The sequence below is a fragment of the Fundulus heteroclitus genome, unplaced genomic scaffold (genome assembly GCF_011125445.2).
Source record: "Fundulus heteroclitus isolate FHET01 unplaced genomic scaffold, MU-UCD_Fhet_4.1 scaffold_861, whole genome shotgun sequence".
Classification (NCBI taxonomy): Eukaryota; Metazoa; Chordata; class Actinopteri; order Cyprinodontiformes; family Fundulidae; genus Fundulus; species Fundulus heteroclitus.
In genome coordinates this window covers 30771-42282 of record NW_023397320.1, presented here as the reverse complement: position 1 = coordinate 42282, position 11512 = coordinate 30771, and the positions used below count along the sequence as shown (strand labels likewise).

At 41.9% G+C, this 11512-nt stretch overlaps 1 long non-coding RNA gene across 1 annotated transcript; it reads left to right on the top strand.

The window, feature by feature from the left end:
• The first annotated feature begins 2049 nt into the window (after positions 1–2049).
• Positions 2050–4192, top strand: LOC118562327. The gene is made up of 4 exons (XR_004930565.1): positions 2050–2146; positions 3098–3410; positions 3565–3666; positions 3748–4192. It is a non-coding gene; the product is annotated as an uncharacterized LOC118562327 (long non-coding RNA).
• The last annotated feature ends 7320 nt before the right edge of the window (positions 4193–11512 follow it).

Genomic DNA, 11512 nt, shown 5'->3' with positions numbered 1-11512 from the left:
TGGCTGGGCTCCATGGGCAAAAGCACGGCACAAGATGCTCGCCAACGTGCCCCACCTCCAGGTCTGGGTCCAGAATGGGGCCCGGTGACCCCGTCAGTGCGAGGGGAGGGAAGGGAACACAAATACATTTATGTTGCTCTTCATAAGGGGCTTTTTGGGCTGCTCTTTTCTGGTCCCTCACCTAGGACCTGTCTGCCTTGTGTGACCTTACTGGGGGCTAAAGCCCCGACAGCATAGCTCCTAGGATCATTGGGACACTCAAACCCCTCCACCATGGAAGGTGGCAGCCCAGGGAAGCGCTGGCACATTACCGGGTTGGGTTGAAAATATTCACCATAAAAATACAGAGATTTCCAGGGCATGAGCGCACGCGGGTGTGTGTGTGTGTGTGTGTGTGTGTGTGTGTGGGTGTGGTGGCGGCAGTGTAGAGGGGGGGCCCAAAAACACAACGTTATCCCGGGCCCTAGCAACGCTGTCAGCTCGCCTGTTACCCAGCAAGGTCCAGAAGCGTCTTTCTTTTCCAGAGAATGTGAGGAGGAACAAACTCCCTCCAACTCTGCTGAAAAACTTTTACCACAGCACAGTATAGAGCGTCCTGACCGTGGATGTACAGGGTGGTATGCCAGCTGCACTGCATCCAAGAACAAGCAACTGCAGTGGTCATCAAGACTGCTGAGTCGATCCTCGGCTCCCCGGTCCCACGCCTAAAGATCTGCTTGAACCATCTCCATTGAAAGACCACAAAGATCTGGGATGACCTTACCCAGCCAAGAGCCTCTGTTCAGCAGCCGTTCATCTGCCAGACACAGTGTCATGCGAGATCACACCAACACAACAGACATAGCTTTTAACCTATGGCTGGGAAAATTGCTAATACCTACTGCTATTGCATCCAGTCCAATAAATACAAAACAATGGCACAATTATTTTTTGTAAACTTGGATTAAAACAGACTATTTAACAAACAACAATGCATCAAACTATATCTGGTTGACATTAATACAAACAAAAGAGATGCTACCAAATGAAATTTAGTTGTATCCTGAAAATGATAATAATGTTTCTTCTTCTTCAGTTTCTGTTGGAGTATTGTATTAAAGGTTTCAATCATAACCAATAAAACCACTATTCCTATATTTTTATTTGATCTAATTGTGTAGTGTTTGCAGGAGAGCAGTTATGAACACGTTTGTTGATCTTTTAGTGTAAAAAACAACCAGATGTTATTCAAACATGAGGGTTCTGACAGGTTCTGGAAAAGTGGTGGATTCTGTAAGCATGTACCAATGAAAAAATGTCAGAGTTTGAAGTATTTACCAAACCTGCCAGCTAAACTGCCTTGGCTTAAGGACACATTCACAAGCTCAACAAGACAACAATCTGACCTTTGTTAAAAAAGCTATTGTTAAGCTGCTTCATCTGGAGAATTAGCCTCCAATGTAAGCAGGTTCTAACAACTCATCAAGTCAGGACCTTCTATCTGTCCTCCCACTGTGGTCTCAATTTCTGTTTCTCAAGATACAAACTGCTGGAGAGAAATCAGTGGTGAAAGATTGTCAATTCTTACAGAAAAGTCATTTGTTCTCCTCTCTCCATTTTTCTCGAGATCAACCATTAACAGTGTGTTCACAAAACCATCTACCAGTGGCGGCTGGCCCATAGGGGGCGCTCGGGCGCTGCCCTAGATTGTGGAGGGGGAAAAGTCAAAATATATATAGATTTTAAAAGTATTATTAATGTCAGTTTGTACTTATAGTACGTGGCTACATGTAATAAGAATTATTAAAAAACTTCTACTGATTGACTCTATCATTTAACAGTGCATTTCCACCAACAGACAAATCATTTCTCTTCTTCTACACTTGTGGGGCTGTGACTGAAGGAGCCCTACAAGTGTAGCGAAATAACCAATCGTATACTGTTGCTAGGGAAGATTTATAAATATTTGGCCAATCAGCATCGCCAAAATGAATGGGTTTGGGTAGAGCCATAGGGATAAAAAGAGTCGCGACACTCCCATTGGACTGCGTTGTACGCTGTTTTGCCGCCTACTTCCGGGGTATGCAGCCTCGCATAGTTCCAAAAAGCCATTCTATGGCGTCGGACATCATTCACTTCCATTGCTGACTGTCGAGTAACTTCTGAGGTAAGTTGATTAAATAGCTACCTGTTTTGAATTGTCAACTGTCTATATTGTATCATAGGCCATTTATGATGCTTATACTGATCTTTTGTTGTATGTACACAGCGTAATTATATATATATTTTTTATCTTGGTAGACGACCGATTGCCTACTAGTTTGTTAGCTTGACTTGCCTTCTGTGAAGGTAACGTTATATCCAGGGGTAAATTGATTAAATAGCTACCTATTTTGAACTGTCAACTGTCTATATTTTATCAGAGGTCCTTTATGATGCATATACTGATCTTTATTTGTATGTACACAGCGTAATTATATATATGTTTTATCTTGGTAAACCACCGATTGCCTGCTAGTTTTGTTAGCTTGACTTCGCCCTCTGTAAAGGTAGCACTAACGTTATATCCAGGCGTAAATTGATTAAATAGCTACCTCTTTTGAAATGTCAACTCTGTATATTATATAAATAGGCCCTTTATGGTGCATATGTTTATATTTATTTGTATGTGCACAGTGCAATTTATAAATATATTCTTAACTTGGTAGACAACCGATTTTCAGTCATTGCCTGCTACTTTTATCTCGATTTTGCCAGCTGTGAAGAAGGTATCGCTACACCAGAAATTACGACGTTCATTAGTGAATCTCTAACATCTTTTATTAAGTAAGTTATTGATGTATGATTACTAGGATCATCAAGGTTGACTAGGACGTTTTTTTTAGGTTGTATCTGCTGAACCTGGCGGTGTTAGCCATTAAGCTGAGTACTGTGTATCTGATGCTAGTAGAAATAAGGTTTGTTTAATTGCACCCTTGAAAGGGCTGTTTAGTTGGATTGCATGTAGGAATACAAATTATTCCACACAAAAAATTATCATAAGCCATAATGAGGTTTAAAATGTTTATTACTCAGACAGTAGTGTGACTAATTTATTCCCCAAACACTGCTGCTGCAGGCGGCTGCTGCTGGAGGCGATGACTGCTTGAGCTGGCTGATGTTGGCGAAGGATGGTGATGGCGGCTGCTGCTTGTGACGGCTGCTGATAATGTTGGCCACTGCTGGCGCTGGCAGCTGGTGGCGACTGCTGACTGCTGGAATAAGAGGAGACTGGAGGCTGTGGAGACTGCGGGCGGTGTGCCGGGAATGGAGTGGCCGAGTACATCCATGGCAACCAGTAAGGTGTTCGGCAGTGGCCTAGATGGTATGACCTTAGGTGAGGAGGTCTGCTGTGTGGAAATCGCCTTCTTGGTCTGACTCTTGCTGCCAAGGTACCCCTTATTACGGCTGTTTGCCTTCCTCTCATCTCCAATGCACTTTGAGTGAATCCTTAACCTCAGCCTGATATATATTGAAAGGTTTTTTTTTTTTCAGCTCATGGCATGAGGGAAGGTTGCTGTCCAGACTCATGGCCTCTCTTTCTAGCTGTTCCACTACGTTGGAGGATTCCATAAGGGAATCACTCGTCTGGGAACGGAAGAGGTGCTCCACGTGCTGCAGGAGAGTGAACAGCTCATCGCATGGCCGGTATAATGCACCCCTTTTAAATTCCTTTAACTGTAGTAAAACAGCTTTCTCACTTGTTGTGTTGGTTACTTTTTCAACCAGTGCACATTGGCATTCCTCACAGAGCGAGAAGCTGATGACCCTCTTCGCTATGTATCCTGCCAGGTGGTAGAGGACACAAGACTCGGTCTTTGTGAGGTCAGGTGGGTCTACCAGCTGCTCCACTCTCACAACCTCAGAAGCACTGCAGTTGCTGTTCTTGTTGTCCAAGAAGTCCGCCAAGTGGTCTGATGCATCATCCAGGTAACTGCCAGTATGCGTTGTCGAGAGGAACTGCCCTACAGTGACAGCCCGTAGTGCATAGTGGAACTCCACAGGTGTCGGGACTGAGTTCCTCTGACGTATGCAAGAAAAATTATTTTTGTAGGCAGTCCAGAATGAACTGGCTTGAATGAACATATTTGTGCCCCTGTCTCAACAGATCTTGCTGGACCAGCAGTATCGTTGTTGTGGCCATCACAGGTTTCAGTGGAGCGCCCCCCCCCCCCCAAATAAAATGGTTACGATACCTGTTCTTAACGCCTGTTTACACATTTGTTGTTCTTGTTCACACATACTGTACGTATGTTTGTTGATATTATTCATGCTTGTTCCATTTTTTTTGTTCCACACTGTTCATTTTTATCTTATGCCAGGTACCTTTATTATTAATGTTGTCCTTTCTTTCAGCCCTGATGCACTCTGAAGCCTGATGTATGTGGAGGATTTTTTTTAAATGTATTTATAATATTCCTCCCTGTTCCTTCACTTTGTTCTTGTTTTTCCAGTTAGATACTCACACATCTTGTTGTCTCACTCAGTATTTTTTATTAAACAATATTTGAATCATTCATCCAAGGTTAATGAGTTGTTATTATTTAATATATTTGATTCTTTGTGCATGGCTTAGTATTAAAATTATCATTGTGTGGCCAACTCCTGCCTCATCAGAAAAAGTGGGTGTAAATGCTGAATGGACTGTTCTTTCTCAAAAAAGCACAAAGCAACAACGGAGTCCAATGGGAGTGTTGCCTGTCACTGTTCTCTATCACTCTCTCTGCAGCTAACCTTACTCTTACTCTGTGCATTAATCCAGAGATGTAGAGAAAAATCTTAATAGCTCTGCACTTGCCTATAGACCCAAACAGATAAGCATAATGCTTTTGATAATATGTGAATGGCTTAATCTTAAAATTATATTCTTAGTCTTAACATGATCATGTTTCACGTTGTGGTCTGGGGGTGACCACTTATCAGAAGTGAGCTAGCTGCTAGGCGAATGCTGAATGGACCACGGCAGACCTAACGCTACCACGAAGGTAAGCTGAATCGGAATTCATAAGCAAAATCACAGTAATCAATAATACAGCCCAGTCGCCAAAAAATGAAAATCATGAGACACCTGTCATCACATGAATGATATGGAAAAGAAAAGTTAAGTTAGAGCCGTTCTAGCCTGTTCTCCTGTCCATACGAACATGAACATAAGCTCCCCCCCCCCCAAAAAAAATGTAAAACGTATCTAAGTAATATACAGCTTTTTGTTATCACCCTACCTCTCAAAATGGAAAAATGACATTAACAAATATGTAATCATGCAATAACAGCTGAAAAAGTAGTAGGGTGTATGTTTTATATATATATTTACCGTTAAATAACGCAATCGCAGCTGTCTGTCCCATAGAAGAACATGACAGCCAGCGTATGTTTTGGAACTATAGCGGTCTACACGAACCACGTGACTGCCCTGGCGGTGACATCAAAGAGTGTCGCAACCACAGACATGAATACGTAGACGCCGCGTCCTCGGGTGAGAGGCGTGCCGACAGAGCGGCCATCTTAGGTCAGACCTAGCTGTGCTCAGAGAGAATACAAGTCAATTCAGAAAAATGTACTTTATGTTTTCAGACACTCTGAATCCGGTGAATTCTCACCCGATTTCCAGATAAATCAACTGACTGAAAACGTCACCCCTTTAGGGGCTACATGGGACCAATTGATTGAATTAAATTATTGTCTAACTTAAAGGTATACTATGCAACCGGGGTTGATTTTCCAGCGAGGCTCCCCCCAGAGGGCGAAAGTGAAAGTGCACTGTCGTAAAGATGCTCAGCTGTTCTGGTTTCTCCGTGAAGCCAGACGCGGTTGTTGAGCTTAGCAGACAGGCGAACGCAATGAAAAGTGGAAAAAACGGCAGTACAAACAATGACTAACACAGTGAAGGTATGAACATCAAGCTTCCCGCAGCGCTATCTTGGCGAGGTGGCCGCTGTCGCCGCCTCGCCAAGCCGCGGCCGCCTCGCCAGTTTTATTATTAATATTATTATTATTTATTTATTTATTTTTTTTTTTATGTTGGCGAGACGCTACCGCCGCCACCTCGCCAAGGCGCAGCCGCCTCGCCGCGGCCGCCGCGGTAGCTTCTCGCCAACATAAAAAAAAAAATATATATATATATATATATATATATATATATATTAATAATAATAATAATAATAATAATAAAACTCGATATGCTTGCATGTTTATTTGACGTTAACACGCGGTTCTTTGTTGTTGCTTTCGCGCGTGCATATAGTGAATGGCAGGGCAAAAATACATGGAGTTCTCGCCGTAAAGCGAGACTTCTCTGTGTGCGGGCCGTGAGCTCTTGCAATTGCAAGTGCGGTATTTCCCCCACACACCCCCAGTGCGGCCGAGAAAACCTTTGTTCGACCTGAAATGACTCATTTAATCATCCAAAACGGTATGGAACACATTAATTAACTGAAAAATGTTGCATAGTATGCCTTTAATATATAATTTAAATTTTGTATTGAAAGTAAGCAAACTTCCAGAGCTACGTCCCAGGAAGCCCGACTTTTACTCCGCTTATGGGCGCGCAAATAAAAGGATACTAGAAACCAGATCATGGGGAATTACCTTCCATAAGTAAGATTTTATGATAGATAATCCCCATGCTTTACAGTCACAGTTTTTCCGGCATAAACACAATATGTGCTAATGGGTAGCAGGGATGGAAGTAGAGAAAAGTACATTAAACACCAAAAACAAACAAAATGGTCCTAAATTACTGGATAGACATGATTTGTGGTGGTGGTGGGGGGGTATTATACAGTTTTTGCTATGATTTTTTAATGTATTTGATTCTTAGATGCGTTAGGTTTTTTGTTGATTTTTTTCCCACCAGATTGTGGTTTGTAATATATAATTTTTAAATGCTGTTATGAGCACCTCTGCTCTTACTTGTCTGTATATAGTTTTGCTCCTATGTAGATCAGTGCTGTTGTCTGTAGATCAGTGTCTGTGTATATAGCCTATACATACAGTATATATATATATATATATATATATATATATATATATATATATATATATATATATATATATATATATTGGAAGAAAAAGAGAGAGATTTATGTGTGTATAAATTGTGTGTATATTAGATTATTATATAACTGCAAAATATGTAAGTGCATGTACATTTTTCATCCAGTTTGACTTCAATTTAAATAGTTTTGGTTCTGAATAAATATATGTAATCTGTCTGAAAGGTCACGAGCATTGTGAACATATGATTAAAATGATATCTGAGCTGCCTCCTATTCATTTTGACAGCAGATGTCTGATCTGTGGTCTGACCCAATAAGCCGCCCTGTAGGCACGTCGGCCCAGCGGCCGGCAGCGTACAATGGGGCGTCTACGTATTTGATGTCTATGGTCGCAACTCTTTCCATCTCTATGGCGCTGGGTTTGGGGCTCCTGGAGTAGTAGCCCTAGCTGCACAGTGATAGGTGCACTTCACGCGTGACGTCACGAGCTACATCCGCGCTACATCCGGGTAACGGTGGTCGGCTAAACAGTACTGTTTTCGCTTACCAGCGGGTGAATTAGAGCGTACTTTTAGTTTATTTTTGGAATATAAACAATGCCTACGACTTGTTGTGCTGCCGGTTGCACACAGAGGCATTCCAAATCGTCGGATGTACGTTTCTTTCGTTTACCGAAGAAGAAGAAGAAATGGATAATTTCAATGAAAAGGATGCCAATCGACTGTGGCAGCCATCTTACCACGACAGAATTTGCAGTCTACACTTCATCTCCGGTAAATACAACTTAATTTTGCACTAGTCATTGTTCTACTTAAATCATTATACAAATGAAAAATTAGGATATATATTTAAGTCAAGACGTAAACGTTCGTTTCGTAATAATATACGTACATGTACAATTTATGCAAACCCTCTGGCATGAGTCTGTGAAAAGGATTAATATGATGGGTTAGTATCTGAAACTGAAATGGGTTGAGAACAGGTTGTAGGAGGGGAGACAGTGTTGTACTGGTGAAGAGGAAGTGAGGATATCCACTGAGGCTAAGGTTGGTCAGGAGATTAGTGAAGTTAATGATTGTCTCCTTTGGTCCTTCTTTTCCTAGTGGAAGTTTTGGATCGGCAAAAGGTTGGAGAGTGGACTGGCAGGTGAGAGAACGATGAGTTATCTAGGAGCACTTGTGCCAGGAGAGCAGACAGAGGAGCGGTGTAGAGGTTCTTAAGGAGAGTTCTGAAAAAAGACACAGGGAATGAATAACAATACGTTGGAATCCAATGTCTGAGCATCGACAAAGAAAACAGATTTCTCTAAGGGAGGGACAGCAACACAAAATGTAAGAATTCAAGAAATCTATTATACACAGAAGAGTAGTGTGTTATCACCACTTGTGTGAGCAGAACAATCTGAAGTCTTCCTCAGGAAACCCGGTCCTATTTGAGGTAAGACATAGGTTGGTTAGTATCTGAAACTGAAATGGGTTGAGAATGTGGTGTACAAGAATCCTCCAGTCTAAGAGAATTTCATGAGCAGGGGTCAATATCCAGGAGTCAACAGGTGAAGGGTTAGCTTACACGCTGGTTAGGTCACCAGTCCACCACAGCTGCATTTTTTAGAATCATAAGTATGAGTTTTTTGTTTTTTTCAATGACCTCAGGCAGGAAGGTAATTGTAAGGTTAAGGCTGGATTTAGTTTTTTTAATGAATCTGTTTTGTTCCATACTTTAACGAGTGTCACAAGACAGAGAAGATTTAAATTCTGACTAATAGCAGTGGTTGAAGTTAATTTCAAAGAAACAATAAAAAAAGAGTTAAGAGCCTTGACCGAAATAAACAAAATGAAGAAGCCTCAGACCTTGATGAGAGCTGATGATCACATCTGGGCCACCTCCCTGCCAATTCAAATGCTAGAACTCAAAGAGCAGAAAACAGGACTACTGCTAACTCCCAACTCAATTACAAAAAAAAATCTTTAAAAGCATGGCTTGTTGACTGGCATGCTGGGGGATATAGAAGGGAGGAGCTGGGACCAAAGCTTTTCCCACATTTTGGTCAAAATGTCTACCTCAGATCATGTAAAATAATCAAGATGTTTTAATAGAAAATTTTCATAGTGACACTGGATGTTTAAAATTTATAAAGGAGCGAGGTGAATCCTCAACAAAATAGCCACCCATTCTTCTAAAGAGTCTTGATGCTCAGAGGGGATCCCCACCCTGATGCTCCTTCCCACCTGCCACACCCGGAGAGCCAGACCGTCGCTGCTTTGACCTTTTCCTGTGTGGCTCTGGCTCCTTCGTCCGAATGGGCACAGAGGCGATGCTTCTTTGTGGCTGTGTCCTCTCTTTGCTGCCAGCAGCCTGCAGCTTTGGCAGGCTTTGCTTCTGCCATCTGGATCACAGCCACGGGGGGAATCTGCTTGTGCCTCCTCAGCAGCAAGTTTCAGGAGGTCCATATGGCTTCTGCAAAGATGAGCTAATTGGCAACATCTTTCTTTGCTGCTTGTGTGTTGCAGCTCACCCCATTAAGAACTCAACCTCCCTTACTGCTAAGTACGGGAATTGTAAGGAGCCAGGCTTTGCCCACTGGTCTACGGCAGCACTGCACTCTTAGACCAGGTGCCTCACCGACTCAGGCGCGCCACAACCAGGGGCCCGTTCTTCATACGTCGCTAACACAGTTAGCAGGATTTCATTGTTGACGATTTGGCATGATCTTGGATCGTTTGGTTCTTCGAAAGACATCCTGCACTTGTTGTCATAGCAACATGTGCGCAAGCTTAAACCTGCTCGAGAGCAGGCTTATTTCATGTAAACAGGATTAGATTGCAGCTTTATAAGCGGAGGAGATAGGGAAGTCTGTCGTAGCCATGTCTATTTTTACGACTGCAGCCTGTTGCGGAAGGTGCAAGAATAATTTGCAGAGTTTTTCGAATTATTTGCGTATTGCGCAATAGAAAGGATCCTTTAGCGCAGCGCGACAGTGTAATTGTAGAGAGATTTTCTTGGTGGCTGTTATAAACAGACAAACACATCATTTGACAGTGGCTTTTAAAGAGGAAAAAGTGGTGTTGGAGCCAAAAATCTAAAATATTTAAGTTATTTGTATGATGCTTTGCTTTTTATTTTTATCCTATTCAGTAAGAAGATTTGTTCGGGCCATTTTATTGTGAAGTTTAGTTTTACTTTGAAAGGCTTGCTTTCTGTCGAGCCGTATATTGAATTAGAAATAACTATGGATGGAATATCTAGACATGGAGCAATACAGTTTTACTGTGTAAACTGTGGATGACTTGGAAATGCTAGGAAATTTTTCATTTTTTATGGATAAAGATTTTTTTTTTTAATTCCCAGTTTGCACATGTTGTTTACTTCCAGTGTCTAAGGAATGACACCGAAATTTGGATCTCTTGACATAACAAGTGCCTTTTTAAAATAAAGTATAATAATTAAAGGCTACCATTTTGTAGAATATTCTTGTATTTCACTTTTACCTGTCCCCATGTTCTAGTTAAAGTATGAAAAATGTAAAAGATTTGCAGTTTTTTCAGTTTAAAGTCCACAATACAAAGTGTTAAAAAGTGTTCCTCTCCCTTCACTTTTTGCACCCTTCAAGCTTTAGACTTCAGACAGCTTTTATGGTAACTCGGGCGTAGAAGTGGTTTAGGAAGACATGGGCAGTCTCATTTACACCAAGTAATCGTGCCCTTTCAAACAGCACTGAGCTTGCTTGAGAAAAACATTTTTTGGACAAGAGGACCTCGAATTGCACTTCGTTTCATGACTGGTTATTAGGGTTGACGGCACAGCACGGCTTTCTCTCGGCCCCTGGGCCAGATAGGGACCCCAAATTACCAGGGCCTGCTCTACTCACACCCTAGAAACCGTTTGGTTTGGTATCTCTAAGTTAAGTAGAATCTTTAATGGTGTCTCTTTGTGCCTGGTGGGGCTCCGTGAAGCCTTCCTCCTTGAGCTAGGGTAAGGATCTTTGGTCGTGCTCTTCCCAGAGGGCTGATTTTCACAAATGTCGTTTCAAGGGGTGAAAATGACAGGATTCTGTGAGTTTGGTGTCGCTGGAGCGTTTCATCTTGGCATGGCAGGGGGAGGAAGGGGCTGAAAAATGACAAAAATTTAATTTTGACACCTCATATCTCTGAGACGTTTGGTTTAATCTGGCCCAAATTTGCGATGCAGCTTCCTGTGGTAAGATGTTACAAACCTGGAAAAGCCTATCTCTCTAAGACCGTTCATCTTTGACTTTTATATAGCAGCATTGCAGGCATTTGATGGTGATGGCGTTCTGTTTTTAATGAGCAACACATGCGAACTGTCCAGTTAAAGTATAAAAAATACCTTGCTTCCGAAAACGACAGCCAAAAAGATTTGCAGTTTTTTTTTAGTTTAAAGTCCCAATACAAAGTGTTAAAAAGTGTTCCTCTCCCTCCACTTTGTGCCCCTTCACGCTTTAGACCTCAGACAGCGTTTATGGTAACTCGGGCATA